General features: G+C 39.3%; 2 long non-coding RNA genes across 4 annotated transcripts; one reads left to right on the top strand and one right to left on the bottom strand.

Annotated features, from left to right (window-relative positions):
* Positions 1 to 1,447: 1,447 nt before the first annotated feature.
* LOC135304969 (uncharacterized) lies at positions 1,448 to 13,764 on the bottom strand. Its single transcript, XR_010366246.1, has 2 exons — positions 13,431 to 13,764; positions 1,448 to 1,555 (listed from the first exon to the last, which is right to left on the bottom strand). It is a non-coding gene; the product is annotated as an uncharacterized LOC135304969 (long non-coding RNA).
* Positions 13,315 to 25,813, top strand: LOC135304964 (uncharacterized). Of its 3 annotated transcripts, XR_010366245.1 has the most exons (5): positions 13,315 to 13,884; positions 14,366 to 14,468; positions 16,340 to 16,436; positions 19,552 to 19,709; positions 25,636 to 25,813. It is a non-coding gene; the product is annotated as an uncharacterized LOC135304964 (long non-coding RNA). The 3 variants fall into 3 exon arrangements; XR_010366243.1 differs by lacking the exons at positions 16,340 to 16,436; positions 19,552 to 19,709; positions 25,636 to 25,813 and adding an exon at positions 15,094 to 15,285 and having other exon boundaries at positions 13,739 to 13,884; XR_010366244.1 differs by lacking the exons at positions 16,340 to 16,436; positions 19,552 to 19,709; positions 25,636 to 25,813 and adding an exon at positions 15,088 to 15,285 and having other exon boundaries at positions 13,739 to 13,884.
* The last annotated feature ends 671 nt before the right edge of the window (positions 25,814 to 26,484 follow it).

Here is a 26,484-nt window from a genome sequence, read left to right as displayed (position 1 = left end):
GCCTGCTTGAGTCTCTTCCTATTCCTTCCATCTACCTCTTTAAAACTACATATGGCAAAGGAGAAATTTTTAAATACCAAGTCAGGAGGCTAAACAGCCTGTTTGGGGTAGAGAGAATTTCCCTAATTTGATTTTGCACCTATCAGATGGGCAGCATACTGTTCTGGAAAGGGGCTCTATTCAAAACATCTGATACAGTGGCATCTCCAGTATAAACTGTGTAAATAGCACCATTCCTATGATGTAGAAATCATAGGAATGGTGTTATTTATTTAATTATAGGAAGAAAATTAAATTCTAGAATTCTTCTAGAATTATATAGGAAATATGTCCCAAGATTTATTCACTCTCACATGGCAAAAGAGAACAAAAATGCAGATTTTTTTTAGTAAGCAATATTACTTTTATATATGTGAATTTTAAGAGGAAAAAACTTACCACTTTTAAAAATAAAGTTTTAAAGTAATATATGTGAACAGATTTCTCAATGTTTTCTTTCCCCAGGCTTTGTGACTGATTGAAAATAGGGTCCTCAAGGAGAGAAGCTGAGGCTGACCCTCTGGCCAGCTGGACATCTGCAAGCAGGAGAGCACCCTTGTAGCTCCAGGCTGCCTGGTTCACTGTAGGGATCTTTGGCCAGAAAACCAGGATACTGTTATCAGTGAGATATAGGGAACATGGGACCCTTTAGAAATGACTGCTCTTCTTGGAGAAACTGTCTTAGGTCAGTAAAACACAACTTGCCTCAGGTATGTTTTGTTCATCAGCAAGTACAGTCCAGTATTTAAGAAATAAGTTCAACATAGGAACCCCCTCCTGTGAGTCAAAGCATGGTGGGCAGTCAGGAGGGAGTGCTGCTGAACCCAAACTGGGAGGCTGGGACAGTGTTGCTTGGGAAATGGAGAGCATGAGAACAAGGACAAGGAAAGAGAGATACTTTTCAAAGCAAGACCTGAAGTAGACTAACGTAAAAGAGAGGAAAGTGGAGCAACAAGTGAAAAGAACGAGGGTAAAGAAACGGCTGAGACTGAGACTATCCAGGCTGGATGGGGCTTTGAGCAATTTGATGCAGCAGAAGGTGTGCTGGTCCATGGCAGTGGGGTTGTATCTAAATGATCTTTAGGGTCCTGTCCAACACAAAACATTTTATGATTTTATCACTGTCCCACTACCATGAATAACTTCTCTATAAAATGAGCCATTAATCCTATGTGATACCAAAAGACATTGGCAGAAACAGAAGATAAATGGAAATTCCAATTCCCTCACTGATTGTGAAAGTATACTTTTAGTTTTCATTTTTGATGTCAAGCCTATAATTTTTTTTTAACAGGGATTGCATTTATCTTCCATGGATTGACGAAAGAATCCAGTCTTTACTATGTTTGTTCCAGAATTTCTGCACAAACTTTATTCCTAGGTTACTTAATTGCTCATGACACAACAGTTAAACAGTCACTTTTAATGAAAATCTTCTGTTTTAGAGTTTCACAATGCCTCTGATCTCAGGATTTAAGGCCAGGCAGAAGGTACAGAGAAGCAAAGTTCTGTAGCCCTGGGGAAAAAAGAGGTTAAACAGTGTGACCATTAAATGAATCATCTGAATTAATTTTTGCCTATGCTCTTTGCAGTTACTTATGACAAATTCAAAAAGTTCAGCACAGGAAGAATAAAAGAAACAGATGGCATCATGTTTCAGCTCTGGCTACATTTAAACTGGACTTTTAACCATGGCAGACCTGTCCTTTTATTTCTTATACATCATCACTGGTCTAAAAATGCAGTTTCACAAGTGAAATTTCTCTCCCATTATTTGCAAGTGATACCTTTGCAATGCAGAACCACCAAAATGGGACTGCTAGCCCCCAGTAAGTACTATTCTCTAAAATTAATATTATATGTTTCTTAAAAAAGTGAGTAGCAAAAAGGAAAGTATATCAAGGCTAATGAAGTTCTGTAACTTTTACAAGTGGAAAAGTACATTATTTGCCCCTTGTTTATACACAAATTTAAAAAACTGCTTTGTCATAAAAATGAATTTAGTAGACTGTCCTGGCTGGTAAAATAAGCATGTATTCTATTTTTGCCATCTGTTGGGGGTTAGGCAGTTTTTCTTATCTCTTTCAAGAACAATGACACTGCCAGGAAGATAATCTCCTGCTAATGGGCTATTGAATTACTCACTGTGGCTGGTAAGATTAGTTACATCATCCCATTGGGAGATGCTCCACCCAGAGGGAGGAGCCAAGCATCCCTGCCACCATAAAACAAGCATTTCTGAGACCACAGACAGCCTTCTTCGCTGGATTTCCCAGAGGAATCAGGAACCACGGCCCAGCTGCTCCTTCGCCGCATTTTTGGAAGGGATCTACACCCTTCTGCAGATCGCCGCTCCAGGAGGAGCAGCCACCTTCTGGCTGGACTACTATCAACACCCTGACTTCTCAGGGTGTCAGGTTTTTCTCACTCTGCCAGTGGTTTTTTGCTTGTGCTAAATTACATTGTTATTTAGTTTTTTTCTTCCTAGTAAAAAACTGTTATTCCCATTCCCATATCTTTGCCTGAGAGCCCTTTTAATTCTGAAATTGTGATAATTCGGAAGGAGGGGGTTTACCTTTTCCATTTCACAGGAGGCTTTTGCCTTCCTTCACAGACTCCTGTCTTTTCAAACCAAGACAGTAGACTAAGTGCTGTTATCAATCCACAAAATAAGAAATTACTTCCTGCTGATTTTAAATTAACGTCAGAAGGAAGAAGAGTACCAAAGTCAGAACATTTTTGCAATCATGCAGTATACATCAAGAATATGCTGAGAAAAGAAGCATATATGTATATTACAGAGAGAGAACTTACAGAATGTCAACTTCTATGGGTGCTCCCTTTTTCTCCAGTCATGTGTTCCCAGTCCCCTTCCTGCACAAAGTTATGCCAGTTTGGTCTGGCACTAAGAAAGTCAGTTGTAAAAAAAGAGTAAATTTTGAACTTTTTTACCAGGTTGGTGTTTGACAAGTTTCACACCCTAGACCCCTTTTACCAAGAATTCACCTAATCAATAGTGTCATTGGGGGGAATTTTAGGGGATTGTAGCTCATTTCAATACATTTGGGCTGCCTTGAGGTTCTGGCTAATATGCCAACCATATGGGACAGTATTTCAACTATATATTGTTCTCTATTTGATTCTGTGTGGGTTTTACTTTGCACCAGCATTTATTTTCTTCCGATGGTGTCAAATGCCATTTATTGTGGAAGAGGTTTTACAGTGACTTCTGTGAGCCAGAGAGAAGTTTCATACCAGGATCCGTGTTTACCCCTGAAAGAATTTTCTACCAATGTAATTGACATAGAAACCAAGAAAGAAAGAAGGATAAATAAGAGAAACCTGCAACTGCCTATTCTAATAAGCACTTTGTCTTTCGTGAGTAAAGTGTAAACTTAAACACTTTTTTAAAGAATGTATAAAAAAGATGCATGCTATAATAAAAACTGTTTGAAGCCTTCTGAAAATGGAGTGTGTTGCTTAGTGTTGTGACTGTCTGAACTAGGACAATTTCTCATAAAAGTTTATGGAGGAGAGTAAGAAACATGTTAAATACTGTTTTCTTCTCATAGTTCACTACAATGGCACATTATCATGCAGTGAGAAACACAGTATTGAGCAGCACCCAGTTCATTTTGATTGTATTGTGATCCTGAAGGGGTTTGGTCAACAATGCTGTTATAAAATGTATTTAACTTTTAGAAGAAAATGCCTCAGGCTTCCATTGAAGCTTTTCCTTCCTTAATACAGCAGTCACAATCTTAATAACTCTAAGTAACGTAGCCCTTGAGTTCCCACAAAGAAACTGTTTCAGAGCGTTTGCTGATCTGCTGTAGAAAAGCATAGCATGAAGCCAATGATAAATGGAATTGTTTTACAGTACGCGTATACTTATTGTTTCACAGCATAATGTCCGGAGAGGAAATACCTCTGACAGAGTCCACTATGAAAGTATGGGATTAACAGCAGAGTCAATCTAAATTAAATAAAGCAGGACTCTAAACGTGTATTGTCTTTGGAGGTGTCTTTCATTGCAGGTCACTATGAAGGGACACACAAAGGGTAAGACGAGAAAATTGCATTATGAGGCAATATGTTAAGGACAATGAAGAGAAATGTCTAGCTGAAAGATGTTATGAGGTTCACTAGGTCATAAAATAGCAGATGAAACTCAGAAAAATTTAGAGCAATCCTAAACTTATACACCCATTAATATAGGATCTGAAATCAGTGTTTCCATGCAATAACAAGATCTAGGAGTTATACTTCCCCAAAGTCTTTGTGTCCAATAGCAAACACAAAACCAACCCCATATTAAGAGATTCTAAGTAAGGAATGGAGAACAAGGCAGAAGATATCATGCCACTATATAAAATCCTATGTTTAAATACTCCTGCTAAAGGTACCCTTACACGTGAAATACTTCATACAGATCTATTATCATTCATTATATGCAGGATGGAAAAGATGCAGAGAAAGGAAAACTCATGGAGCAGTTTCCATATAGGAAGTTGCCTAAGGGCAGATCTAAGTATTTAAGGAAGATATCCATTATGCCTTATTATCTTCTTTCTCTGTTGGTTTCTGTCATAGGCAAGAGATTAGATGGACTTCTAGTACAAATCAGTGTTGTTTCTCCTTATGTTCTTAATCAAATCCTGAATCAAATAAAGCTGTTTGTCACCAGACAGTAGTTGATCCAATTTCACCTGTGATTGGAGAATTATGGTGATTTTGGCAACAGTAAATATTGTGCAAAGGTTAAATAATGAGTACCATTTCTATTGTGGACTACTAAGCACATCTAACTCTTTCAAACTCCAGGCAGAATGACCATAATATAGCATATTGCCTGAATGGTTCTCTAGTTTTAAGACTATCCTTCATAAACCACAGATTAAATTTGTTTCAGTGCAGATCATTTATTCAAGTCTCCCAACAAGTGAGGTTTATCACAACGATATGTTTTATCCTCCTAGAATAATCCCAGTGGAAAGCCTATAGTGAGGCATGCTCGTTGAGAATCCAATACAGACCAATTTTCTTTTTTATAACCTCTCTTCAACAATGGCAATAAAAAGATGCTGATGAAGAGTTAAGTATAGGGCACGAGACTTATCTCAAATATTCTCTTAACCACCATGTATTTTTAGATTGACATAGTCTAGGCCTACCACGATTTTTCCATTTAAAAACCCTAAATAGATCTTTTCTCCAAGTTATCTTTTTCAACTCATACAAAATTTAAGTATCCACAATATTCTTTGGAATGGAGTTCTTCAAGTCTGCCACCAACTGTGCCAAAACCTCCTTTCTTCCATTTGCTTTGGATTCAATTCCTACTAAAAGCCTGTCATATACTGCAAAATACAGCAAACTCACAATCTTTACCATTGTGTCTACACGGTGTATGATTCTGAAGGCCTCTATCACATTGCCTTATAAACTCTTTCTTTTTCAAATTGAGAAACCCTACACTGTCTGTGGTTCTGGCATGTACTCAATCATCCTTGCTTATCTTTGAAAAGATTTTCCAGTTTTAGTCAAACTAAATTTTTTTGCAGCCTACGTTGAGTATGGTATAATGTTTTGAGCACCACAATATAAAAAATTACATTAAACTCATAAGAGAGGGCAATGGATGTGGTGAAAGGCCTTAAGGGGAAGCCATGGGAGAAATGGCTGAGGTGGCTTGGTCTGTTCAGCCTGGAGAAGACTGAGGGGGCATCTCATTGCTGTCTGCATCTTCCTCATGTGCGGAAGAGAAGGTGCAGGCACCAATTTCTTCATTCGCATGACCAGTGACAGACTGAAGGAAAAATCATGACGCTGAATCAAAGGAGAATTAAGTTAGGTATTAGGAAGAGTTTGTTCACCCACAGTGTGGCTGGACACTGGAACAGGCTCCCCAGGGAAGTGTTCACAGCACCAAGCCTAACAGAGTTCAAGTGTTTGGACAACACTCTCAGGTACATGGTGTGGCTCTTGGTGTGTCCTTCTCAGAGCCAGGAGTTGGACTTGGTTATCCTGATGAGTCCCTTCCAACTCAGCATATTCTATGATTTTATGTGTTTTTTTTCTTTTGTTTTTAGGCTTTTTTGTTTGTTTAGTTGTTTTTTTTTTATGATAAGGGAGGCAGAACTGCATGGAGTATTAATGCTAAGGGTGAACAATGCATTTATGCATGCAAAATAATGCTACTGATTTTCTCTTAATTCCTTTCTAAATCATGCCTAATTTTAATATTGCCATTTTTTGAACTCTATTCAATAGACTTTGAATTGTACATTTTCTGTTGAATTGCAGTTCATAATCCAAATGCTTCACTCCTGAATGTCACTGGTCAGTGCAGAATCCCTTATTTATGCAAAAAGGAATTCTTCCACCTTACCCTTACCTGCATTAAATTTTATCTAACATTCTATTGTCCAGTCACTAGTTTCAGAAAGTTCTGATATTCTTCTTCATTGTTGTCTTCATCCTTACTATGAGAAAGAACAGAAATCCTTTCACTTCTTACTCAATGTCTTCCTTGTCTTCTCCTTCTCCTGTCATTTAGGTAGCACAGATTTGAGCATGGACACCCACAGACTTTGGTGAGTTTTCTGAAAGGCTGTGATTAACATTTTCCTTCACCCCTCACATCCCATCTCATAGCTGATCCATGTCTTACCACATGGCTCTTTGGATTCCCAAGAGCTTTTGAAGGAAATTGACAACTAATTATGAACCAGCCATCTTCCCACACAAATCGCATATATTCAGATGTCCATGAATTAAATTATTTCTCAGAGTTTTACTAACTTGTTTGGTTAAAATTTTGTATTACAGATGTGTGGTTTCCTTCCTTCTCCCTGGAACCTGTTTTAAAAACTGCTATAATATCTGCCATCATTTTAGTCATCATGTACCAAAATAGTTGTAAACGGAGTGGCTACACATTACCATTGTCAATTCAACTATTTCATCCTTGACTTATCTTAAAGCCCAGGTATAAACACTGTCCATCATTAGTTAGTATTTCCATTGTCAATGTTTCCTTGACCTCTCTAGCCACTTAAGTCAGACATACTTTCTGAGGAACATCTTCTCTCTCCAAAGGGATCTAACATGCATCTCCAATTTATTTCACAAAGAAAGCTTAAGTAAAGAATGTATTTGGCTTCCCAGCAGTGTTCTTTCCCTCTCAGTGCTCCTTCCATGCTATGAGCACCATTTAGCTCTGCAGCCTCTCTAGTACGCTTCCTGCTCTTCGTATGTCTGCAAGAAAATTTAATATTAATTTGATCCTTTTAGCTCATTGTTCCTTGAGCTCTGTTTTGACATGCACTATTGCATTTATACAATTAATCTGTGAAAGTTTAAAATCCTTTGACTTTTCCTCGTTTGGATACAATTCCGTCTCTTTGAAAGATGTCTTCTTATTCTAATAATCTACTTATTGTTTTGATTAGACATGCTTGCTTCCTTTTCACCCTTATTCAAGCCTTCTTAACAGGTGGTGCACTGCTGGGTTTCCAGTATGCAGTTCTACACTAACCTTCTTTTCCTGCACAGATTTACTCACTTTAGGTTTAATTTAACAAATTCCTAATTTTCACACATTTACCCTTTTGGAAGTTGTGTACCTCTGGGGTATTGACAGTTGGGGTGAGATTGATGATGGGGGTTGAAACCATTCCCTGTAGGGATGCTGAATTTGAATTTAGAACTTACATGTACACCCATTAAACATTACACACTGTCTAAGAAGGGATAGGTTAAGAACTACAGGTCAGGACTTACTGGGTTTAAAAGGAGTAATTTCTCTTGGTGTCTCAAAGCTGCTTAAAAATCAGCAACGTGATTAAGAACCACTCAAGGATTTTGTACTAATGAAAGTCAGAGGTACTAAAAACTTTGTAGCAGGCTACATTCAACAAAGGGCTATATTAGCAACATTAGCAGCCTTCAAGTTAAAAAATAATTTATATAACTAAGAGTAATGTAATTTTATCATTTATAAACTATTGATCAGCAATTCCTCTTTTATTAACTATAATATGTTACACATATTATTTGGTGTATGTCAACCATACACAGCTTTAATACATTGTTTTAATTAGTTGAAAGACAGGGAGCCACTAAAAATACACATTAATCAGTGAGAAAGCTGAGACATTAAGCATTCTTTAGCTCATTTTTAAGCTGGTACTTTACTAAATCCCTACAAGCTCTCTAGGTCTTTTGACATGCCTGCAGGACATGGTAGTTTGAAAACATCAAATTAACTTTTGAAAGAGGCATTTCATGAGATACATTTACATTTTTATGAATGACTTTCTGTTTTAAAAGCTGAATCCTCTCAGGAAAACACAGCAATTCCAGTTTATTTCAAACAGATAATGTCCTCTTGTTCTTCAATTCAAGGTATTATTCAGTAAAAAAATTTGGCTCAGATTTGTGTTACAGTATAAGAAATCAATAGTCATCTGAAAATACTTGCATTGCCTCCAAAATGTATTATTAATACTTCTGAATATATTGAAGAAATGCCTGAATATTATGAAAAGTGGCATAACATAAGCCAAAATCATGAAGACAGTGGGGGGGGGGGGGTGGGGGGGTGGGGGGGGGGGGGGAGGAAGTCATAATATGCTCTATATAGAAAGTATGATAATACAAGTTGCAGACAATCAACTTAAACAGTACAGGTAACTATTTTTGACAGGATTTATGAGAGTTTGATTTTAAAGTCTTAATATTTTCACAGGCAGTAATTTTCAAGCCCTTTCCCAGATCTTATAAAAGGCAATTCTAGCAATGCTTGTCAACAGAGCTGGATTTTTAATATCATGGCACAGACCTCTATCATTTGAGGCAACAATAATCACAGTAGACTCCTTTCTCTGCTCAGGCAGATCACTGGAGGAGACACCTGTGACTTTTCCTGAGCCTTTTTAGATAGCTGAGTCCAATCCCTTCTAGTTCCTCACAGTCCATACTGCCTAATTTCCTTTATCCTACTCCCATAGACCTTTTCTGTTGTTGTCTGTCCACATTCTCACCACTCCTTGTCCTTTCTTTTACTATCCTCTGTCCCCTCTCTGATCCCAGTTGATACCCCATACTCTCCTCTTTATTCTTGTCCCCCTAATCTTCTCCAATTTACTGAATTTCCATCAACAGAACTATGTCTTTTTCCATGGTATTGGTCATAGAAACAACTTCAATATTTAAGTTGATGCTCAAAATCCACTCCTCCTTAGGCAAATGTCCCAAGGAATTTCAGTCTCAATTGCATTGAAAAATAGAAGCGTTTGGTAAAAAGGAGCTTATATAAAACCCTAGCTACCAAGCTGTCTGTAGCAGTTAACTGATTCTTTGACAGTATCAGAAGAACCTGCAATAAACAAGGCCTTCTAAATTTAGCTTGGAATCCAATCATTAAAAATGAAATCTAGGAGCTAACCCTCCCATTCATTTCCATATCTGCAGCCTGACTCTTCCTTCACCCAGTGATGTCTGTGCAATGTGTCAGCTTCTGTGGAGAAAATGGTAACTTCATACTTTTTTTCTGAAAAATTCAAAAGGCAAGGACTATGGCACCCTGCAGGCACACATTCACTTGTATATGCTTCTATTTTTCATATAAACCCATTCTCAGGCCCAAAGCTAATGAATGGTAATTGGATACATGGATAAGAAACCCCATAATTCATGATTATTACTCTGAATTGAGCGCTGCATGATATTGAACATTGGGTAGTCAAAACCATCATGGGCACCCTCTACTCTGTGCAGCATGAATGACCCAGGCTAATGCTTTCTTGGGAAAAAATACTTTGAGAACAAACATGTGACCAATCACATTATCCCCCCTTGTTAATTTCTTTCACAACCTCTGGCAACCTGAACATTTTAAATTCTTTCCTAGTGACATCTGTATTCATGCATCTAACTCAGATTAAAACCCACAGCAACAGCACTACCCTTGTGTAGGGAAGCATCACTGTCAGCCCTGTTCCTGCACTCACCAAAACCCACTGCCCTTTGGAGCCCTGCTATCAGCTCTTTCCTATTGATCCAATTTGCATGACCAGTCAACAAAGGATATCCCACAGCCACCTGTAACCCTGCAGCTTCTAGTCTCCAGCTGAAAACAGTCCCACTCGCTCATTATTTCTCTGCTCTTTACATACAAACTCCTAATGGCAGTCAAACATCCCATTTCTGTCATTTGGGAGTTGCCTTAAAACTGCAGGGCAAAAAAGCCCCACAAACAGATGGGAGAGGTTTCCTTGGAGTTATGCACACTCTGTCTATACTCTGCTTAGGCTGAACAGCACAGCCTGCTTAAAGCATCTTACACAACATGGGAAGGAAAATTAACATATTACACTGACCAACATGCTTAATTTAAAAGTTTTAATTGGCTCAGAATTTTAAACTGTCAGTTTTTTTTTTTAGCTGAAACATATTTTTTGGACTCACTCCAATTAATATTCAAGTAAAGTGTTTTCTTCAACACTTAACACGAATATCAACTGTAAATTAAGACAACTTATTGGAAACAAAAATGCAGATGGTGCAAATCCACAAATTTCACCAATATTTGCAAGATCAAAATAACTATACCAAGGACCATGGGAACTGTTCAAACAAAAAGGGATTATTTATACTGGTTTAAATTCACACTTAACTTCAGATATTGAACTTCTCTTGGTAGCCTTTGCATTTTGAAAGTACTGCAGATAAGAACATCAAAGCTAGGAAACCTGAACAGGAAAAGAGGTTTCATAGACTTGTCTGAGGTACTTGTCAGCAAACTTAATTTAGCATAGTATTCAACCGTGCCCCAGATAGAAGCACTTGAAGTATGTTACTGCTTCATTCCCCAACTCTTAGAGACATGCCTACATGCCTACTTCATCAGTCATACCCCAGAAACTATAGCTCTTTTGTCTTCTATGGGGCAGATTTCTGAAGCTGCCAGGGTCATAAAAATAACAAGGATAGGCAAACAAAGGGAAAACATGTTTTTCCTTTAGGAAAAGGCAGATTCAGGGCTCTAGTTCTGAGATGAGAGTCTGCTGGGAAAAGGGAAAAAAATGTGGGAGTAACACTTATTACAATACAGTCAGTTTGATTAAGCAGATTTAGTGACATTTCCTATTTTCTGTAAAGGCATGGCCACATGTAATCCTAAGTAAACATTCCAAATTGTAAGTACTATGAATTATGGCTTTTTGGTATGAGTTCAAAGCTCTCCATGACAGATATACAACCTGACTCATTATATTTGGAATAATGATTATCCTGTATAAAACACAACAGCTTTCCTCTTGTGGTATACAATAGAAGACTTTCTCCTATGATTTACTACCACGCTTGCCACTTAAGGATTTACAAAACTGGTTAATGGAACTCTTTGAAAGTACCCAAATTCTTATCTATGCCTGGAATAAAAGTTCCCTTCAATACAGATGTGGAATGCTCTTTAAACACTTAAATATCAACATTTAGCAATTTTTCCATTGCTCTGTTCAAGCAAGGACAGTATTCAAGCAACCTGCCAAGCCACACACTGAAAACACAGAGGGTATTCTGCCTCAGCAGCTGACTACCTTTTGCTGCTATTTCTGACCCCAGTTCCTGTCAGTCTTCTTTTGCTCCTTTCATAAAGCCCATTTCCATATGAGTTCATCATTCCTCAGGCCTAGTCACCATTATTCTGTTATGTTTCACTGTCTTTGGGCTATGTTAGCATTGGAAAGGCCAGAGGCTCTTTTGTAGTAATGAGATACAGATGTGCCTCTGCTTTTCAGTCTGTCCTGTGTTCGTTCTCTGTCCTGAGCTAGTAAGACAGAAATTTATGCTCTTTACATGACACAGTGTGAAATACATTTCAGGACAACAGTCCTAATTCCCTGTCAGATCTGGAATTGTAAAAATTTTCTACTGATGCGAAGATTTGAAGAATACAATCATCTTCCAGCAAACTTCAGATAACTTTTTTCCTATAAGAATGGTTATATTTCACTTTTTGGATGTAGATTACTTGCATAAATGTCATCATCTAAACAAGACAAACTGTATCTGGAGAAGCAGAACACACACTGCTGAAGTGCTTTATCTCAGTGAAACAGGGGCAGCTTTGTATTCATGAAAGTGACCATCAGAAAGGGTCCCTTATTATTTAGTCTAACAACTGAAGGAAGCGAACAACCAAGCTATTTTGATTTTTATTTTTAAAGCACCTCTTACACAGATTGTGACGGGAGCATTTTGTGAAAGACACTCTCACATCTTTGTTGAAATCAGGTCTAGTCAGAGAAGGAAGCTTTTGCTTCCTTTTGCTGCTGATTAAGAGTCTAGGGCTTAAAGGGCAATTCCAGACAAGGAAGGAGATCTTTATCACTGCCCTTGGAACAGTTCCCACTGTTGTGCTCATTTTCCCCCACTCTTTTAATCACAATTTACAGCTGTAAAACATATCTCAGAGAATGGTACCAGCATATCAGCTGTTCCATGAAGATGCTAGATCATTCAGCATTGTTATGTTTTCAGTACTTATAAATGTTTCTAATAATATTACATGGTTTCAATCAGTAAATAGTGCTTAAGAACTACCACAGCTGTTTTCTGAGCAGCTAAAGTAGATCAGCTTGTAAGAAAGCAGCACAGGACAGTCCTCCTCTAAAAAAGTACCATGTGGGCAGAAGCCATCTGGTGACTATTACATGTCACCTTCTTCTTTTAGCATTATTCACCTGGGGTCCAGTCCCTTCAGGAGAGATCGTTTGCATTGCAAAGAAGGAGAAGAGCTTAGGAACAATTGTAAGCATTCAGATATAATACAGCTCTTAAAACAATCAGTAAAGTTGATGCCAGGCTGAACATGAGCCAACCATGTGCTGCCATCATGATCAAAGCAAACCACTAAGGGCTACCTTAGGGGAAACAGCAAATCAAGGGAGGTTATTCTGTGCTTAATCTGTTGCTGGAGGAGCAGAGCATAGCTCTGTGTAAACTTTTGGGAACCCACATACACTTCAAGAGAGATGTTAAAATTTTGAGAGGGTCTATGAAGTGTCTATCAAAGATAGCCAAGGACATAAACCACATGAGCTTCAAGGAAAACCTGAGCAAGTTGTATTTCTTTGTCTGGCAAAGGAAGGGCTAAAGGGGAATTGAGTAGCAGACTTCATCTATACAAAGACATCAGGGTATCACAGAATTACAGAACTAATTAAGTTGGAAAAGACCTCTGAGGTCATTGAATACAGCCTATGACCTAACACCACCATATTAAAGAGACCATGCATTAGGTGCCACATCCAGCCCTGACATAAACATTTCCAGGGACTCCACCGCCTTCCTGGGAAGCCCATTCCAATATCCAATCATACTTTCCGTGAATAATTGCTTCTTGATGTCCAACCTAAACTCCCCTCATGCAGCTTATGACTGTTTCCTTTCATCCTGTCAGTTGTTGCCTGGGAGAAGATGCCAACCCTCATCTTGCTGCAGCCTCCAGTGAGGGAGTTGTAGAGAGTTATAAGGTCTCTCCTGAGCCTCCTCTTCTCCAGGCTAATTAATCCCTGCTCCTCACAGGACATGTACTCCAGACTCTCCAACAATTCTATTACCCTTCTCTGCTCCAGCACGTCCTTCCAAACTGAGGGGCCGAAAACTGGACGGAGAACTCAAGATGTGACCTCACAATGCCATGTACAGGGGGACTGTCACTGCTCTGGTTCTGCTGGCCAAACTACTGCTGATGTAGGTGAGGTTATCTTTGGCCTTCTTGGCCAGCTGGGCACAGCTGGATCATGTTCAGCTGCTGTAAAACAGCATCCCCAGGTGCTTTTCAATTGGGCAGCTTTCCAGCCATTCCGTCCCCAGCCTGTATTATTGCATGGGTTCTTGTGGCCAAAATGTAGGACTTGGCTCTTTGCCTTGTTGAACTTCATGCTGTTGGCCTTGGCCCATTGATTCAGCTTGTGCAGGGCTTTCCTACCCTCCAGCAGATCAACACTTTGACACAGCTTAGTATTGTCCACAAATTCGATATTACAGGGATAACAGAGATTTCTCATGGCAGTAGCAGAGAACCTAATGAGGGGCAAGAAACGTGTTCTGACTTTGAATTTTCAGAAGGGACACTCGGATTAATGTCTTCACAAGCAGGGCAATACAACACTGAAAGAAGCTAGGTAGAGAGAGGTTGGACTTCTCTGCTTTTCAATATTCAACTAAGCAAACCCATTCCTCTAGTGTTGCTTAAAGTCAGTGATGATAGATGTAATGAGCTGGGAATGATGACAATTCTTCTTTTAAAGAGAAGAATGGACTGCCTGATATCCAGATGCTGACCCTAACCAATGCTTCAATATGGTGTGAATATTTCTACAACAGGAACTGACAAAAGATGCAACTGAGACTCTGTGAGCTTCCACAGCCCAGGCCTACTTTATTATTTTCTTTATTTCCTGAAAGAGAAAACATGTGGTTGCACTGTCTTTATTGATGGGCTAGTTCATATGGGCAAGTTCACTCAGGGGTGACAATATTATGACTTACATCCCAGTCTAGTTCCAGCTTAGTCCTTACAAAATAGACAGTTGCAAGTCTTCCATAGCTTCTTTCTAAGTCTCCCCACAGTATAGCAATGTAGTATAAGTGCTAGTTGATACCTCTGAAATTGTCTGTGGTATACTTTAAAGCCGAGAAAAAAAAGATTCCTTTTCCACTATTTTTTGACTTGGACATTTTGAGAGTGACTGCCATGATTTCCATGCCATAGGAATTTGAGGTTCTTGTTGAAAGACTCTGGCAGAGCTCCAATATTTAAACTTGTTTGTCCTACAGTCACTGACAGGCTGCCCAGGGCCTGCAGTATGACACTTGGGGTCTCACTGATTTGCCACAAATGCTACTGAGGGACTTGTAGCAGTGCCAATGAATCTGGCCATAAACAGTCTTGTTGACCTGTGACACAAAAGAACATAATTTAGGCCAAAAAACATTGGACAGAACTTGTTCTTCATTGAAAGTTTTTCTAAGTCACAGACGCACATGAACAAAACTTTCCTGGGAGGATGAGTGTATCTCAGTGTACAAGGAAGCAACAACTCAGGAAAAACTGAAGACCCTGTTCAGCCTGCTGCCTGTACTAATGAGGTCAAGAGTCATAACTCTTGCTTTTGGACTACTATGTGAAATTATCAGAGCTAATACATATGTTATTACTAAAGCTGAAAACTTTGTAATCCTTACCTTTTTTATAATTCACCTTATTCAAACCGACTTGGATGTACTTGCTAACAGTTAACAATATTGCCTAACATCTCCTTATTAACTTCACCTGCCACATCAAAACAGAAGAGCCCACTGCATTGTGGTTTGGCAGCATGAAACCAGACATAGAGAATTAAGACCTTGCCACATCTAATTTTTGACCATTTTCCCAGAAATACACAAAAATGCAAAAGTTACAAAACCAAATTCATCTAGACTCTGACACTCTGAGACTGGCTTCTAGTGCACAATATTGAATTTATGTGAGCACCCTGGAGTGCAGCATGCTTGACTTCCTGGTGCAAATAAATGTTCATCCAAGGTTAAAATATTGCCATCTTTAACAGAAATGTTCTGAATATATTAGAGCACCAGTGAAAATGAAGCCCACCTTGTCTTGTGGAACTTAGTATCTTGTAGTTACTTTCCTTTATTTTCCAAATTACCTTACAAGTCACTCTTTCAAATGCAGGATTGGAACCTGTGTTATTATAAGGTTCTTGTTGGTTCAAGTTTTTGGAGGACAGTGCTTGTCTCTGCTGGCCATCAGCTAAACTGATTTGTGATTATCTGCTTTGCACAACTGCCAGTTCTAGGATAGTCAAAAAAACTTCTCTCAGTTATCCCCAGAACCAGACACCAACATCTTGTTGTTTGTTCTTTTGCCAACCTCTAGTGCATATTGGAGAAAAAAAAAAAAAGGCTTATATTATAGAAGGCCCAGGAATCACTGACAGCTGGCTCAGCTAGTTGGGAATGATATGATAATCAAAAATACCACAGCCTGTCCTAAATATTTCAGCATGTAAAACGTTAGTTGTTCAGTTGAGGATAGGTGACAGACAGACTCTTGAATTTAAACATACCTTACAGCAACCTGGCATTAAGAGTAATGGGAGCTGGGTAGCAGATATCTGTCTCAGTCACTACTTCAACTGGTGCTATGGTGGTGATTTATTTCCCCAGGATAACTCCACATTGACTGAGTTTTCTAAATCTCTTCTGTTCTCCCACCCAGCACTAACACCAAATTTGGTATGAAATATATTGCTAATGAGCTATCAGACCTGATCTAGAGGGTGATCAGCATTTCTTGACACAGCACCCAAGAGAAAGTACGTATTAAAAGCTCATCCTCTTCTTACAGATTATAACTAATTTCCAGATTTGACATCACCACTTTTACCTCTGATAACTTCTAGCTGGTTTTGTGTTAAAACATAATTTGCTTCCAAGGATAGTAACAGCTCCAACATTTTTGCCCAAATTCTCTAATATAAATATATAAAATAATAGCATTTAGCTTTCGCTTTTTAAGCATGAACAGTTGGGGTTTTTTTCTCTTCAGGATAAGACACGATATACATGAGTGTGTTATGGCTCTTTTTCTCAATGGCATAAATTCAGCACTTCATTTTATTATGTGCTAATTTTATGTCTTTCTAAAGGCCTTGTACAAAAACATGCTAAATTACAGAAAACTTAAATTACAACTGCCAGCATGAATCATACAAAAGTGAAAGACAATTGTTTAGTTCATGACTGCAGAATTTAATTTAAGATCTATGAGACTTCAGATTCTCTTACCAATATTTATTTCCCTTTTGTTAACTGCCATTAGGGCTACAACACTTCAAAAAACATCATGATAAAGGTAATACATGGAAAAAATAAAACATCACTATTTACAATTTAACACATACAAAGCTTATACAAAGTACTCTAATGACCTTCAAGCTTGGTGCCTAGCCAATTTTAACTTTATTCCTGAGAACTGGGTTATTGTCTAAGATTTGGTTTCATTCAAAACCAAAACTTGCATATAATTTCCCACTCAGTTCAAGAATGCTTGGATCTATGCTTAGCCTAGGACTATAATATCAGTGAAGGGTATGTTAATTTAGGGGAGCTAAAAGGAAAAGAAAAATCTTGGATACCCTAGGTAAAAATTGCACAGCACTGAAAGAAAGGAGGGGAATGGAAAGCATGCTTGCTTAAGTAATGTTTAGACCACTAGCTTAATTTTGCAATAGGACTAATATAACTTGCAGAGATGAAGGTACAATTGCAAAATTCAAACAAGTAAGTGACAGATTCATAGGTCCTCTTTATCCCTACTGTAGCCAAACTGTTATCCAAACAGGATATCCAAGTGGCTGCTGGAAGCCTGGAAAGTGGTTTCCAGGGCTGTTTATATTGGACTGCACAGTGATAAAAACTTTTTTTATTTTAGGATTGTAGGGGAAGCTATCCTGCTAAAGCCAAAATTAGAAATATTGCATACTTTGGAAGACAAAAAGAAGAAAATGGTTAAGGCAAAGTCCTCTGCCCTGACAATTCTGCTGCTAGGTGAATTAATAGATCAAGTAACTTCTCACAAAATGAAAACAGTCATGGTAGGCTTGAGCTGATAGAATGACAGAAAACACAGGATGCTTTGTGACTTGTCATGTTGGCAGTCTTTTGGTTTCATCTACCCACCTTGATCTGATTTCCATAACTTCAAAAAGACTCCTGAAGATAAGCCAAAAAAATAAGAGCTTTTCCTCCCCCAAGGACTTCTAAACATAAAATATTTTCATAAAATAAGACAAAACTTAAAATTATCTGTTATCAGTAGATAACAGAAGGAGTTGAAAACTATTTGGCCTTATAAAAGCATGCATACCATGTAACCAGTGCTTTGAACCACTGATCATGGCTGATATCCTGTAATACTCTTCTAAACTAGAATTTTTTCCCCACTGATTCAGTTTTGATGTAATTAATATTTTACATTTTCTTTTCTGTACCGAATAGGTTGCATGGAAATATATCTCATCTTTCTGTTAGAAATACTGTCTTTCCTTAGTAGATAAGTTTATACAGAAGAGCAGAGCTTGCTGTGTGCATGTAGATAATCTGAGAGAAGCAAATGATGATCTTTAGTTCAATGGCATGGCTCAAAACAAAGTGAATTGACATAGATTATAATTACAATATTTTCAGTCTAGATATTTTTCCCCAGGAAATTTCAAACTACTCTGAATTACAGTTGTCCTCATTTGGCCAAAATAATAAATAACACCTTTTACAGGTTATCATGTATATATGTTTTACAGAGACAAAAGGTGCTTGTCTGAAAATAACTTTATTTTCAAGATAAGCTGCAACCTGTTTCTCAAGTTTTATGGTTTTATATTCTCAGATCTCTCAGACAAATGGACTGCTATCTAAAGAACTGAATCTCCATGCAGCATTATTTCTGTTGGCCTAGTTTAGTAACTTCATGCTGTTGATCAGCAGCAAGCTCTGGGAAGCAATACTTTTTTTGCCCATCACATACTATATGAACAGCAGATCTCTAATATTCAAGAATAATAGTATAAAAGGTAGTCCATCTGAGGCCTTGTTAGAAGCTCAGGGAAACCTCACTGTGATATGCCACCAGCACAACACCACCCTACAAAGAATTACTGATTCCCCTCAAACACTTTCATTATAAGCTAAGATGGAGATCCTTGATATTCTCTGGCAGCGTGGTGCCGCTAAGCCCAAAGAAAGCCTGGTAATGACTTTAAGGGTATGGCTGTGCTCCTGAGTAAGTGATCATGTGCTCAAGATAGCTCTACTGAAAGTAAGCATGAGAAGGAGATGAAGATGTAAATGTGTTATGGAAGAAAAGAAGGGTCTGAATGTATTTTTCCTCAAAGTTTTCACTGAAAGTATTTGTAATAAACAGCTGTACTGGAACTAAGCTAATGATACCAATACAATTCAAAGCACAGCAAAGACAACAGGAGCCTTGCCATCACCTTAACCGAAAAGGAAACTTAGGTAATACACAAACCAGTTTGAATTTTCCCTGATGCTTACATTTCATCACTATATTCTGCCTAAAATGTTTAAGTTTTTAAACTTTTCCAATTCTCTTTTGGCAAACACCTCATCATGTTCTGTATGGTTGGCTCCAACCAAAGTTTACCTCTTTAATGTCCATGAAAAGACTGTTCTCATGGTATTTCCTCCCAAGTCAAAAATCACATTTTACTGTAAATCTCGCAAGGAACCCAAATCTTTCAAGATTTCTAACCTAATTAGACTTGGATAAATTTAATAAAACAGCTTCTAATGATCTTGACTCCCACAGCTTGTCAGCATCCTACAGCTATCCCAACCCTACAGTTGGGATTTACTCTCTTCACTGTTTTTGCTAAGCACAGAATTTATTGGTTTTTTTTTAATACTCAGCAGCAACAGCAACTGCAAAGATGTCTGTGTTCTCTGCCACGTCACTACCCAAAATCCATGGATACGTGTCGTGGCATGCTCGGTGTTAGGTGCTTGACAGGGGAGCGACACCTGCCCCAGGACCTCCTGTGAAGTTACCAAAGGATCAACGTAAAAATGTGAGATGGGTGTTGCTTGTTTATCTGAGGAGCATTTGTTAAACCATAAGGGTGAAAACAAAAGCATCCATAACTCCAGTGTGGAACCGAGGCAAGGACCCCAAACAAAGGCCGGGCAGTGCATTTGAAGGGACAGGACCAGGGTGGAGGTTAGGGTAGGGAACCAATAACAAAGGGACTGGGGAGGAACACAAGCCAGGGATCACAATGTTTAAACCAATAGGGAGTTACAGGGGACGGGAACAGTTTAACTAAACTAAAGAGGCATTGAGGATACAAAAATGACAGGGAAATCTGTGGAAAAAAGGGCAGGTATGAAGGAGGCCTGACAGCTGGGACTAAACCAATGTCTCAGAGAGGGGTGGGTATAAAACCAACTATTGAAAACAATAATATAACAAGACTCACACAACAGCTGTGAGTTGAGGTTACATGCTTAGATGCATGGACTATCATGGTTATGCCACATTAAAGATTATTTTATCCTTAGATTACATTACCTTTCTAAAAAAAAAAATTAGTACATTCTCAATTTCCAGTAAATTAGTGCTATGGAGAAATGCTCCAGATTACAAGAAATAATTCAATTTTTGTGTTTTTGAAACTAATCTTCTGTGTCTCCTTAGAAGAATCAATTTTTAGCTAGATGGCTGTCTTTTAGATGGCTGCTAGAGGTAGATCGATTTGTAAGACACAAACCAGCCGACCAAACACTGGTTCTTGCTCTCCACACTCCCATCCTACTAGAAAAGCTCATCCACCTCTCCTTAGGGCTACTCTGAAAATGTATTGGAATACTTTTTTCTTGTAGCAGAAGTCTTTGGAAAACACCACTAAAGGTCAGCCTGAGGCTGCTCTTCTCCATCAGCTATTTCACAGTTTGGTGAAAAAGTTCCCTTGGCCACATGATTAGTAGATACAGCTGAAATAATCATCTGCAGGAAAAGCATTCAAGTTGACACAGACTTTCTAAACATGCATTGACTGTTCAATTTTTATTGCTCACTTGATGTAAAGTGCAGTCATAACATCCAAATATGAAATATTTCACTGGCAGTAAAAACATGCCTTTGACCTTTTGGAAAATATCACACAACACACCTGTCTTTTGAAACTCTGAAAGCAGCAGAAACACTTGAATTATTAATGTCTCTCCCTTATCCTTGCCTGAAAAGTCAATAGGAACAATTTATTCTGTTAAGAAGCCATACCTGAGAATTTTAATGCTGAGTTTCAAGTGACAGGAAAAAAAGGAAAAATGCATCTGAACTGCACACCGACACCTCAACTATTTGCTTGGTCCAGTGACAGTAGGAAGTATCAATTATGGGTTGAACAGAAACAGCTTAATCCAGCATGATTTTGTTGTGCCAGGGTGACATATACAACCTTTGGATGTTATTGTTGCATGTGCATAAAATTACTGGGAAAATCCCATAGTCAGGATAAATATGTAAAAATGAAAGCCTGACCAAAAAAACCCCAAACCAATCTTCAAATGAGGAGCTTGTTTATGAAAGAACAAAACACAGTGCTTTTAAAAAGTAGCAAAAAAGGGTCTTAGTGCTGTGAGGCTCACTTTTACATCTTACTGTTATTTTACATCTTACTGTTCTTTTACATTGCTGAGGGGCTGTTATATACAAACCCAGTGCTGTTTAATCTCAAAACCTGATCCAAGAATGCCAGGAAGCAATGCAAGTGGAGCTGCTTCATGAGAGAGGAGAAGATGTGTTTCTATTTGGCGCCTGTCTCACAGGGTCTGAACACATCAAGCTGATGTCGGGGTCCATTGGAAGCCACAAGCAAAGCAACTGATGAGCCAACTCAGGGCTCCTGCAAGGGGTGCCCTCTGGAGCAAAAAGGGACAAAGACAGAGCCAGGGGTGGACATGAGGCTGCAGCATAGGTTTTCCATCCATGAAGCAGGGCTGAAGACCAGGAATCCTCTGGGATAGCTCAGAGAAAGTTTGTGTGTCTCAGGAAGGGTTAAGATGAGGTCCTGAGTCATGGGCAGTGTGGCTGTAACCACAGGAGAGGCTGGGCAGGGACATTCAGGACTTGTAGTGCCTTTGAGGCCATAGCACTGACCTGATTCTGCCTGAGGATATCTTTTATAAGTCTGAGGGTTTGAGACCTAGTAACCAAAGAGTAAAACTTTTTCATCCCTTTCATTAAAGGCTTTGGAACCTGTTTCTATACATTAATCTCCTTGAATATATAACAGAAGGTTGGCTTTCCTAGAGTAAACGTAAAGCTGTTCAGTTTGGGCTGTAGGTCTCCAAATGCTTCCCAACACTTCCCCGTGCAAATTTCAGCTTAACAGTCAGTTCAGGGTCATTGGCTATTCCTTGCCCAACCCAGTTACACAAAGGAACTGGTAGACAAACACTAGGATTTATTCAGTACAAAATGCTACTGAAAAATAGGTTACTTTCTTCCCCTTGCCCAGAGCTACAGTAGGTACTCAAAACTTTCAATTTATGACCTGCTTGAACTCTCCAGTTTGCATGTGCTGGAATGAGGTTGAATTCTGTCTCAAACCCAATTTACTGCTATGATGACTAGAGACATAGTGTTTGTCTACCCTTTTCCTAGGACTTTCTTCCCACATGAGCATGACTAAGGAATAGTCCTTGCCTTATTCATACCTATGAAACTTGTATTATTCTCTTGGAGGAATGGTATGGCTGGAGCACACATTCCCAACATGTTAGTAAAGGTATCAGACATTGTGGGATGAACTCACTTCTACCCAGATCAGCAGATGAAAATCAGATGTCTCCCACTCCACTGAATAAGACCAGGTAACAGGGGAAATACAATGTAGAAATGTCTAGTGAAATTCTTTTTTTTTGCTCTTCTTTCTAACCATCAGGTGTGGGCTGGAACACAGAGTTCTTATGCAACTCTCTGATCTTCAAGTCCAATGCATGAGCCACCCTGAACGTGAGGGTCAACACAGTATTTCATTACTTTTTTTTTTTTTAATTTGAACTTTATTTCAACATCACCTTTTCACTCCATGTAAACAGGTCCATCAGCCTTTAGCTCTGTGCAGGTGCTGTTCATAGCACTCCGGTGTGTTACATCTCATCTCCCAGGGATGTAAAAAGGGAGGCAGTTCTGCCTCCCCTGGGGCTCAGTAAGGAGTTATCCTGTTAAGCAGAAGTTGCTCTACCTTTGAACTCAAGATGTTTGGCAATTTTTTCCTGACACTTGCATCCTCAGAGGCCTTGGAAGTCTCCAGCTCACGTATTTTCAGACTAAACAGTTTATCCATTCTTTAATATCCATTATTGCATTTATGTCAGTAGCTATTTTCACAGTCTCTATTAAGATAAACTAAGTCCTGCCTACTCTGATGTCATAGAATCACAGAATATTTTGAGTTGGAAGGGGGTCAAAAGGATCATCAAGCCTAACCCTTAAGTGAATAGGGATTGAACCCACAATCTTTGCATTATTAGCACAGTGCTCTAACCAGCTGAGCTTACCTCAGATTTTTCTGTAAAACCTGCTCACCTGCCTTAGTGCAAATCTTGTTTGTCAAGGAAAATATGATACATCCCTTGTGCTGTGGATGATGGATAAATGGTAAAAATGAACTAAAATTGCTGTGTTTGGTGAGGTAAGGCCTGCTTGAAGAACTTATGCCATAGGAACTGTTGTTGGCCTCCTGCTCTCCCGTGCCCTCTCTTTCTCTGGAGCAACACATGTGAAAGACAGGCTGCAGGACAACACTGAAGGCTTCCCTGTAGCAGCTAAATTAGTAACAAAAAAGTGGAGAATCTCTAGTGATCTGGAAGCAGCAAAACAGATGGGGAGAAGAAATTCCTCCTTTTCACAAAAGGAAAAGGAATTAATTTGTCCATCTCACTTTATCCATTTTGGTGCACCCAAAATCAGTTTTCTTATAGCTACAATGTCATGCAGAGTCTTTACACCTGGAACAGCAGGATCCTTCATAACGATGCTGTTATTTATTATGGAGCAAGTGATGCTGTGCCCCGGGGATTTGCTCTGCTTTATTACTTTATTTCATTCTCTAGGAAAATATTCATCTCCTCTCTGTGTGGATAAGCAGTGATGGAAACAGGTGTTTAGTATTCCACTTAGCTTCCATTACAGTGGCTAGGAACTCATTTCATGTGTATGCTGGTGCAGTCAGACCAAAAGATAAGTACATAGAGGCAAAGTAAGAAAATGTAAACCAGAGCCATCTCTAGCTATTTTAGCATCTGTTCTGATCTGCATGCTGGCTGTTCAGGCATGCTGTCAAATTCACCGTCAGTTTAATCACTTCCCTCATTATTTCAGAGGAATTCCTAATTTGTGGTATTAATACTTTATGGAGTAAAAGAGAGACAAGACACTTAGATTTATCATCACAATGGTTCAGTGTATCTTCCATTTCAGCTTTGAGCAGTGGATTTTTTATTGTGGTGCTTAGGGGCAACATTTTTGATAGATCTGGAATCTGCAAGAATTCCTCCAAAAGAGTGATTTCAGATTGAGGAAAACATTTTGTTCAACTTGAAAAGGGAATGTTTTAATTTTAAGAATTCCCACATCACTTTTATTAGATATTTGCATCTCTTGGGGCTGAGATAATTCCCTCAATTATCTGTGTTCTATAGCTTCAGAAAAGTGGATTAGTGTTGACTAATACTACAGAAGCCATTGTAGGGAGAAAATTTCCTTCTGCAACTGAGTAACCCAGCTAGCTGATCAAGCGAAACCAGTAGATGCAATCTTTTGGACTTCAGCAAAGCTTTTGATACTCTCTCAGTATTCTTCTGGACAAGATATCCATCACACAGCTGGATAAATGCCACATCATGTGATGGGTGGCATCAGCTGGCATCCGGTCTTTAGTGAGGTTTCACAGGGCTCCAATTTTGGCTCAGTTCTCTTCAACATTTTCAACAACTCAGAAACAGGACTTGAAGGAACACTAACTCAGTTTGTCATGACATTAAGTTAAGAGGAGTTGTTGACTCCCTCAGGGGCAAAAAGGCCCTGGAGAGAGACGTTGACAAATCAGAGGGCTGGCAACCATCAACCATATGAAATTAAAGAGGGAAAAATCATGATTTCTGCAACTGGAATGGGACAAGCCTCATTGTGTGTATAAACTGGGAATGAGATGCTGGACAGCAGAATTGTGGAAAGGGACCTGGAGTCCCTGGTCTGTGTCAAGTTGAACATGAGCCAGCAGTGCCCTGGCAGCTAGGAGGGCCAAGCCTGTCCTGGGGGCATCAGGCACAGCATCGCCAGGCAGGCAAAAGAGGGGATTGTCCTGCTCTGCTCTGCACTGGGGCAGCCTCACCTCCAGTGCTGGGGGCACTTTTGGGTGCCCGAATATTTTTTTTTAAAAAAATACATTAAGCTATTAGAGAGCATCCAAAGGAGGGCAATGAAGATGCTGAAGGGTCTGGAGGGGAAGCCACATGAGAAGTGGCTGAGGTCACTTGGCCTCTTCTGCCCAGGGAAGAGGAGACTGAGGGGAGACCTCACTGCAGTCTGCAACTTCCTCATGAGGAGATGCAGAGGGGCAGGCACTGATCCCTTCTCTGTAGTGAATGGTGACAGGAGTCAGGGAAGAAGCATGAAGCTGAGTCAGGGGAGGTTTATGTTGGATATCAAAAAAATGCTTTTCACCCAGAGGGTGTTTGGGCACTGGAGCAGGCTTGCTGGGGAAGTGTTCACAGCATCAAGCCTGACTGAGTCTAGGATACGTTTGGACAACACCTTCAGGCACGTAGTGTGATTCTTGGGTTGCCAACTCTTCACACTTGCACAGGGTAAAGAGTTGGACTCAGTGATCCTGAGGGTCCCTTCCAACTCAGCATATTCTGTGATTCTGTGGCTCTATGCACCTCTATATACAAAATTAAACTAGATGTTCTTTGCCTACACTCCAGAGTAAAAAAGGACATTCCTTGTGCTGCATAGAGGAACCAGACTTGTTTTCCTGATGTTCCTGCTGAGTCCTCAGTTGCCAGCTCTCAGCCAGCCGGCCCCTTGAGAAGGTACATCAGACCTGAACATGAACACAGCGCTACTGAGCAAAGAGCAACAATGAAAACCAGCAACATCCAAATACACATTCCAAAAAACTGCTGCCTCTGCGCATCCCAGTAAAGCCGAACTCTTCTCTTAAGATGTTGCATGACTACCTTTCTTGTTAAGCTGTATATTATATCCTGCTCTTCAACCATGCTCAGTAGTTATTTTTCAACAATTCTCTTCCTGCAGGAGGGTGTTCTTGGTGGTGCTACACCTGACCTCTGGGACTTAAGAATGGAAGAGGAAAATCCTCTGCAAAGGTGCCATATGAGCTGTGACAGAATTGTTAGTGGTCAGCTGTACCAAGTAGTGGAGGGGAGGGAGAATTATAGCTTTGACTCTTCTTCTGTACTTTTATAAACTGATCTAGACTCGCTTACCCTGAAGGTTTTAACCCTGTTTGGGCACAGGAAACATGTTTCAAACATGAATAGCAGAGTGTCCTGTGTTAAGGCTTTGCTGTTGTAGTACAAATATTTCTGCAAAGCAGGTTTGGCTGACCAAGCTAACCCCCCGTGTACATCAGCAGGGACTTGTGCCCATCCCAAGTGCTTCTTTAGTCACTGCTTGTCCTAAGAGTATCCACTGAGGTTTCAGCCACATCAAACTCCTTCAAGTACACAGTGAATACAGCTACAGTAGACAATTGGATGTAATTCTAATTAGTTTCCAGTAACTCTCACACACTGACTATCATGGACTTT

Source organism: Passer domesticus, chromosome 1 (assembly GCF_036417665.1).
Source record: "Passer domesticus isolate bPasDom1 chromosome 1, bPasDom1.hap1, whole genome shotgun sequence".
Lineage (NCBI taxonomy): Eukaryota > Metazoa > Chordata > Aves > Passeriformes > Passeridae > Passer > Passer domesticus.
This window is presented reverse-complemented; position numbering and strand designations above follow the sequence as displayed.